Raw genomic sequence first — 9,195 nt, 5'->3', positions numbered from 1 at the left:
TAGAAAGAACCTAATTATCCAGGGCCTTTGCATCAAATGTACCTGGTAAAAAACAGTCTTGGCCAAAATCATGGTAGCTAGGAACATGTCCAGATCTGGGAGTTCAATGAGATCGCTAACCAATTCTGTCAGGGAGAGTGTGACCCCATCCAGAACAGGAAAATGCAGCTCTGCTAGATCACTTAGACGACTAGCTATCGTAATCTCCATCTTGTCTGGATTCAACTTCAGTTTAACCCTCATCTAGCATATAGCATGTAGGCATTGGTGAGGACGAGGGAACATATTAGAGAACACAGCTGAGACTGTTATTCCCAAATTGGCTGAACCCCACTGCCCAGTACTTGGAGGGGACAGAGGGTGGCACTTTGCTGGTGAGGAGGCTGTGCCTGGTATCTTGAGAGTAGAGCTTGATAGACATGGGAATGGAGTGAATAACATAGCAAAAGCTCCCAAGCAAAACAGAAAATAGTCTGCTCCCACCCTAATTCTGGCCCCTCACCCTTAGAGTTTACTCCTCCTTCTGAAGATTCTGAGAAGAAGACCTCAGTCAAACCCTGAAGCCTGGTTCTAGAAAAACCAGGAGGCGGTCAGTTCAACCTTGTAAAGGGAAATCCTCACCGGGTTACCTTTTACAAGTATTGCTGCTTGAACTGCCAAACTGGTTCAGTCAAATGGAACAGAACTGCTGGTCGGTTTGACCGAACGGGTTTGAAAGCAAGTGGTTCAGTTTGAATTTGATTCAGATTTGAACCTAGTAGCAATACTTTTGCTTTAGGACCAAATCCCGGAGAACATCTAAAAAGCAAACAAACTCCCTGCCCCCACCAAACTTATACATAACGAAAAAACTGAGTGGAAGCTCAGTGCAGTCCAAGCTTGGTCAAAATCTATTGTTATAACTAATTTAGTTGTGCTCCACAATCACATTTGATTTACAATCATTCTCATCACTCCCTCTTGAACGAAAGGAGAATCTCGAAGAATGATTATCTAGATCTTGATTCAGCAAAGACTTTTTCCAATACTAATAGCATCATTGCTGTAATATATGCTGCTGCACACTTTATATAACAATTCAGTAGAAGACTAATGCTTTGGAGAAAGACTTTGTTATGCACCTCCCATAACAACTAATCTCCAAATGGCTGCCCTAGGCTTCAGTTTATTTTATTGTTAAGTTTATACCCCGCCTTTCATTAAGAAAATCCTAAGGTAGCTCACAACAAAATTTAAAAACGCGACTCCAAAAAAGACACATTGAAATACTGAGCTAAAAAGTATAAAAACAAATCTGATTTTTTAAAAAATAAAATAAAATAAAACACAAGCATAAAAACAGTACAAAATACAAGAAGCAGCAGTGGAGACAACCATATAAAAGCCTGAGTAAAAAACCATGATTTGACATGCTTTCTAAAAACTGTGATAGAGACTGAGGATCGGATACCCACCAGGAGAGCATTCCAGAGTCTGGGGGCAACAACAGAGAAGGCCCTGTCCCGAGTGCACAACAACCAAGCCTCCCTCATTGTCAGCACCCGAAGCAGAGCCCCCTCAGATGACCTCGTCAAGTGGGCAGCAACCCTTGGGAGCAGGCGGTCCCTCAGGTACCCCAGGCCCAAACCGTTAATTCTAGGGAACATTCTTTGCTGGTGTTCCCTAGAATTGCTCCCTCCATACAGCCACTCATGGAACAATTTTGTTCCTATTGTTGTTTCTGCTGCTGCTACTACTACTACAACTACTACAACAAATATTTATATACCGCTCCTCAACCAAAGTTTTCAAAGTGGTTTACATAGGAAAATACATAAATAAGATGGTTAACTGTCCCCAAAAGGCTCACAATCTAAAAATTAACATCATCTGTTAATTTTATTCCAGCTAGCATGCATCACTCAGAAAAGGATATGTCACTATTGTTTGTCACTCACAGTTACTACGATTTTGCTGAACCTTGGCACCCTTTCCAGGTGTATGTGATTCTATGCTCTCCCTTGAGGATGTGCCACTGTCTATTGCAGTGCCCTCATTCAGTCACATATTTGCCTCCTCAGCTGCCAATAACTAGAAGATCCACCCTGCCAATTATATGCAATTAGTAGGCATTAAGCATTCTGAAGGTGGACAACTCTGGTCAGTAATCAGTGGCCACGTTGTTGATATTACAAACACACATATACATATTGCAAATGTTGATGAGAATGGCACATTCCCAAAGCATTGGTGAGGGAGCAGGCATGTCCCTTGTGTCCCTTGTTCTTCACTCCCTCTACTGATCTATAGACATACATGGGCACTTTCCAGACTAGCTGCTCATCACCAGCAAAATGCTTCTGTCCAGGCAGGTCACATTCGGATCGTAAACAGCAAGGAGAGCAGTCTAGCATCAGCTAAGAACCCCCCAAAACGGATATATGACATCCTTGCTCTCTATCGCAGTGATTAAATTCGCAACAAGGCATTGGAAATGTGAACGGCACCCTGCTGTCCACATAGGGACTGCGGTGTCACAACGCAGGAAGTGTGGAAGCACACTTCAGAGATACGTCCTGACCCCATTGTAGGGTCTAGTCTGGAGAACGCCATGGTGTGACACACACACACACACTCCATCACAATAATAGATTGTTATCTTAGCCTCACCCATGTCATATTATTTGCAATACTGTTTCCCACATACAAAAACCAAAATCCCATGACCCACTCTTCCTGCTTTTACAGTTGACCTCCCAAACCTCTGGAAACTACTGTTTATTCTTACTGGTCAATAGCTGCTTAAAGCATGAAAATGATGATGGATGTGAAACAATTTTGACAGGTGTGATTTGGCATCATGCTTAGCTCCCCTGCCTACCAATTACTTTAATTCCTATTGCAGGAATACTTTTCAGTTCTTCAGAGCTAAAGTATTTCTATAGCAGCATTTATTATCATCAATTATTATTATAATACTTCATGTGTATAGTGCATTTTGCATGTTCAAAGTGTTCCATTATCTCAGTAATCATAATTCCCCTTCTGAGGTAGGTCATCATTATTACCTTCATATTGCAGGGGATGGGTGGATTGAGGCTCAGAGGGACTTGTCTAAGGCCACCTACAGAATTTGTGAATCTATAGATCCTAATCTTGAGAAATCTAAAATGAAGGTCATTCTGCATGATATAGGTGAAACTCGGAAAATTAGAATATCGTGCAAAAGTCCATTAATTTCAGTAATCCAAATTAAAAGGTGAAACTGATATATGAGACAGACGCATTACATACAAAGCAAGATAAGTCAAGCCTTAATTTGTTATAATTGTGATGATCATGGCGTACAGCTCATGAAAACCCCAAATCCACAATCTCAGAAAATTAGAATATTACATGGAACTAAGGATTGAAGAATAGAACAATATCGGACCTCTGAAAAGTATAAGCATGCATATGTATTCAGTACTTGGTTTGGGCCCCTTTTGCAGCAATTACTGCCTCAATGCGGCGTGGCATGGATGCTATCAGCCTGTGGCACTGATGAGGTATTATGGAAGACCAGGATGCTTCATTAGCGGCCTTCAGCAATTCTGCATTGTTTGGTCTCATGTCTCTCATCCTTCTCTTGGCAATGCCCCATAGATTCTCTATGGGGTCAGGTCAGGCGAGTTTGCTGGCCAATCAAGCACAGTACACTGTATACTTTTCAGAGGTCCAATATTGTTCTATTCTTCAATCCTTGTCTTCTTGGTTCCATGTAATATTCTAATTTTCTGAGATTGTGGATTTGGGGTTTTCATGAGCTGTACGCCATGATCATCACAATTATAACAAATTAAGGCTTGACTTATCTCGCTTTGCATGTAATGCGTCTGTCTCATATATCAGTTTCACCTTTTAATTTGCATTACTGAAATTAATGGACTTTTGCACGATATTCTAATTTTCCGAGTTTCACCTGTAAGTACTATATAGAGATTCCATCTTTTCCTGGGCATTTTTTACACAGCAGTCTTTACCGCACGTTTACTACAAGGATTTACTGTGAGTTCGAAGTTGTCGCAAAAAACGGATGCAAAAAGTGATTTTTTTACCCTGGATATAAATTGGGCACAAAGAAAAACCCGAATCATGTGTGAAGTGCTCCCTGATAGCTCGCGGGAACTTCGGGGTAAATCGGGCTGATATCTGAATGCAAACCCTCCATTCCGGAGGAGATGCAAGCTAAAAGCCCTGTGTGAAAAAAGCCCTGGAGACAATTAAGGCAGAAGGATAATGCAATGAGAGGTAAATAACTTTGTATACAGTCCAGATCTTGTTTCTCAGAGTAAGCTCTGAGTAATGTCTCTGGTATCACCTCCTGTTTGGGTTATATACTATCAACCCTGAAGAGAAAGAAATTCCTTCAAACAAAGGTTATCCTTATATCCCAGATCTCAGGATTACAGATGAATCATTAGTCGACAAAATGTAACCACTGCATGTATGCAATTTCTGTTCAAAACAAGACTGTGAACATACACTGCCTCCTTTTCTTCATTGGTGTCATACTGAAGAGGTGCTGAACTTTTCATTTCACTAGATTAGGAATACTATGGAAGAACAGACTTCAAAGTACTCCAGGATATTTTCTGCAGTATCCTCACTAATTGACAGACAGACGTGAACAAAAGCAGGATTATTAAAAATGGCCAATAAGCGAATCTGTGTCAGATATATATTTATTTTTATGTAGCTTTGTCCAGCTTAAGCACAATACACTTGAATGCTACAGTACTGGATTGTAAAATGGATTGCCCATGATGTATCAAGGATTTTTTTCTTTTAAACTTAAACAAGATTTGGTTCATGGTTATAATTTCTGGGAAGAAAAACAATCCCTAACAATTAAAATGGAAATAAAACCATTAAAATGGAAATAATTATTTTAAAATAATGAAAAACCCTAACAATTAAAATGGAAATAAAACTCCAAATACATGAGAAATATCTATAATGGTGTGGGAGGGGCAATATATTCCATAAAATATGTAACCCCCACATGCACATAACAAAACCCACCAGAGGTTCTGAGTTCAGACACATGATGTCGCCCTAGCCTACAAAATCTCTTTGGAAGCCTAGGAAATGTGTTTCCCCACCCACAGATGAGAAGCAAGTCATTTGATGCAAGTGTCCAGAGGGAAGCCCGGATATCACTGAATGGAACCTCCTTACTTTCTAAGAAAAGAAGATCCCTACGTTTCCAGTGCAGTTCCCATTAACCAAAGAATGGATTAATAACACTCCATGTTTTTTTGCCATCATTCTTGTAAACCTCGACTCGATGGGGAGAAGGCAGCTGCTGCAGCTGGTTCTACTCCACACAGCCTGGTTGGTGGGGAGTGGCCAGCTCCATTATTCTGTGCCGGAAGAATCCCAGCATGGTACTTTTGTGGGCCGCATTGCCCAGGATTTGGGGCTAGAGATTGGAGAGTTGGTGCCTCGGGTGTTCCGGATGATTTCCAAAGGCCCTGGAGACTATTTTGAGGTAAATGTGCAGAATGGGATTTTGTTTGTTAATTCCCGGATAGACAGGGAGCAGCTGTGTGCCCAGAATCTCGTATGCATCTTTCACTTAGAGGTGATTGTGGAGAAGCCTCTGAGAATCTTCCATGCAGAGGTGGAGATCAAGGACATTAATGACAATGTCCCCATTTTCCCAGTAAATGAACATAAACTGTTTGTTTTAGAATCCAGGCTGCCAGGCTCCTATTTCCCACTAGAGGGTGCTTCAGATGCAGATATTGGTTCCAATGGTCTGCTAACCTATCGCCTTAGTCCGAATGATTACTTTCAGCTACGTGAAGAAAAGCATGGTGATCTCAGTAAATCTCTAGCCCTTGTGCTACAGAACACCCTGGATCGAGAAATATCCCATGTACACTATTTATTTCTCACAGCCACTGATGGAGGCCAACCAGAGCTAACAGGCACAATGCAGCTGGAGATAACTGTGTTAGATGCAAATGATAACGTACCTGTGTTTAACCAGTCTGTATATGAGGTGCGTCTGCTAGAAAATATCCCTGAGGGAACATCAGTCCTTACACTAACTGCATATGATTTAGATGAAGGTACAAATAAAGAAATACTGTATTCCTTTAGCAATATGGTGCCTTCCCATTTAAGAAACATTTTTTCCATAGATTCAACCACAGGGGAAATCACAGTGAAAGGAGAGGTAGACTTTGAAGACATTGGCTTATTTGAACTGCAAGTGGAAGCTACTGATCAAGGCACATACCCTATGGTTGGGCACTGCAAAGTTCTGATCCAAGTTCTGGATGAAAATGACAATGCTCCAGAGCTCTCTGTGACATCCCTTGCTGTGCCAGTGCCAGAGGACTCCACAGTGGGTGTGGTGGTGGCCCTGATCAGTGTCTCAGACAGGGATACTGGCACCAATGCACAAGTGAGCTGTTTTCTTTCGCCTCCTGGAAGTCCCTTCAAGCTGGTGTCCACCTTCAAGAATTACTATTCACTGGTGCTGGAGGCACCCCTTGATCGGGAGCAGGTGGCTGAATATAGGCTGGTGGTAACAGCCCGAGACCAAGGCGTTCACTCATTATCAGCCACCAGCAGCCTCGTGTTACCCATCAGCGATGTAAATGACAATGCACCTACTTTTGCGCAATCTTCCTACACAGTTTTTGTGAAGGAGAACAACCCACCTGGTGCTCACATCTTCACAGTGTCTGCCTCAGACCCGGATGTGGCTGAGAATGCCCAAGTCAGCTACTGGTTAGATGAGAAGCTCTGGCCACTTTCCAGCTACATCTCGTTGCACTCGGAGAGTGGGAAGCTCTATGCCCTGCAGTCCTTGGACTATGAAGAGATGAAGCTGCTGGAGTTCCAAGTGAGCGCCAAGGATGCTGGGCTGCCCTCCTTGTGTGGCAATGTGACAGTGCAAGTCTTTGTGGTGGATGAAAATGACAATGCCCCTGCAGTGTCTGGTCCAGCAGAAGTTATCCCTGACCTGCTGATGGTCCCTGTTGCAGCTGGGCATCTTGTGGGCAAGGTCCGTGCTGTGGATGCAGACTCAGGGTACAATGCATGGCTGCGCTATGAGCTGCACGAGACAAACAACAATGGCCCCTGGCGAGTAGGGCTTTACAGTGGTGAGATCAGCACCACACTTGCCCTGGAAGGGCCAGAGTATGGTGTTAGCCAGAGCCTGTTGGTGCTGGTGAAGGACCATGGCAAGCCTGTGTTGTCAGCCACAGCCACCTTGAGTGTGTCATTAGTGGCGAGTGCCCAGACTGTTCAGGCTGATGACCGCCTTTCCCGGATGGGAAGTAGCCCAAAGCCCCTGGCGGACAATGCCAATGTCTACTTGATCATCGCCATCTGCTCGGTGTCCAGCTTATTCTTGCTAGTGATCATAGTATACATGGCTCTGCGATGCCAATGCCAGGCAAAGGAGGTGATGACGTATGGTCCTGGGACCGCCACACTGGTGTGCGCCAGCGAAGTGGGCAGCTGGTCATATTCCAATCGCCACAGCCACATCCTGGCAGGTGTGGCTGGGGAAGCTGGTGGCAAGAGTGACCTCATGGTTTTCAGTCCCAATGTCCCTGTCTTTGCAGTGAATGGGGAAGCGGGAAATGCAAAGGAGCTGGTTCCCAATTCATCTGGAGAGGTGAGTCACATGGAACCCTTAAGATCCTTGAAATGGACTCACTTGTATTCCTGTGTGAATTGCAAAAATTGGAAAATGCCATTGGTGCATCCTGCATTATCATGGTGCACAATACCTTGGGTGCTTCTTCATATCTTTTCTTTACATTTATTAATTTCTTTCCTACCAAGTATAGTGATGCTTGTCAAAAACCTAATTTGATTCCTACTTTTAATTTTTGGTGGTGCAGTGTTAATAGTATAGAGGTGGTTTGGGGGTTGAGAGGCTCCACTCACTTAAGGGAAAGGGACTGTCCAAATAACATCCTTCAGCTGGTTGTACCTATCTCTGTTAAGGTCTATTAGATATGTAGGCTTGGAACTCTTGGCTGTTTGCTGGAGAGGTTGTAGGAAGCTGAAGCTAGTGTCCATGACTTCTGATGCCCCAGTCTCTGGTCTACTGTGACACTGGAGTGTTTCAAACCAGTTGCTTGGTTTTCATATGCAAAAATCAGTGTATTTCTATGAGCAATGGTCAAGTTTCAGTCATTAATCATGAGTCCTTATAAAGGACACATTATTATTTATATTGATCCAACAAAACGCGAGATAAATTGTTCTCAAAGTACTTACCTGGACTGAGATGATGCAATTATTATTAATTATTAGAGCTGAAGCAAAGAGCAACAAAAAGGGCCTTTCCACATATGGTCAGAGTAAGAAGAAGGAAATGAGAGGTCCACTGCTCAGTAAAGATGACAAAATGTTAATGGGTGACAAGGTGATGGCAGAACTGTTCAACTCTTATTTTGTCTCCATCTTTTCCAAAAGGGGAACTGTGTGCATCCTCACCAAAACATTGTGAATTGTGGGAGTTTAGGTTTACACTTTCAGACTGAATAGAAGACTGATAACACCGTACTAAAAGAACTTGTGGCTCATTTACTTGAAGAACCTCTGTTTATCATCTTTGAGAAATTCTGGAGACAGCCGATTTTTGTTCCAGTCTTCAAAAAGGGGGGAAAGGAAGATCTGGGTAACTACAAACTGCCCAGTCTGACTTCGATATCAGGGCAGATACTAGAACAGCTTATGAAGCTGCCAATATGGAAGCAAATGATAACAATGCAGTGATTTCTAGAAGCCAACAAGAATTTGTCAAGAGCACATTGTGCTAGAGTAATACCTTAAAAAATTGATTTACTAACTTAGTGGTTTTTGTGACTGCTGTGGGCACAATTTATTATGATTTCAGCAAAGCAATTGAAAAAGTTCCCCAGTATATTTAGATGAGCAAATTGGTAAACTGCAGGCTAGATGATGATACCATCAGGTGGATCCACAGTTGGTTGGAAACCCATCATGAAAGAGTGCTCACTGATGGCTCCTCATGAAACTGGAGGGGTTTTTTTTAGTGGGGTACAACAGGGCTCTGCCCTGGCCCAAGTACCCAGGCCTGCTGCTCATGACTTACATACAGCACAGTGCCTCACTAACTCAAGAGCAAGGCACCTGTGCTGCCGTTTCCATTGATCTGGAAACTGCATGTATGCT

The sequence above is a fragment of the Hemicordylus capensis genome, chromosome 4, assembly GCF_027244095.1.
Source record: "Hemicordylus capensis ecotype Gifberg chromosome 4, rHemCap1.1.pri, whole genome shotgun sequence".
NCBI classification, from domain to species: domain Eukaryota; kingdom Metazoa; phylum Chordata; class Lepidosauria; order Squamata; family Cordylidae; genus Hemicordylus; species Hemicordylus capensis.
Note: the sequence above shows the minus strand (reverse complement) of the source record.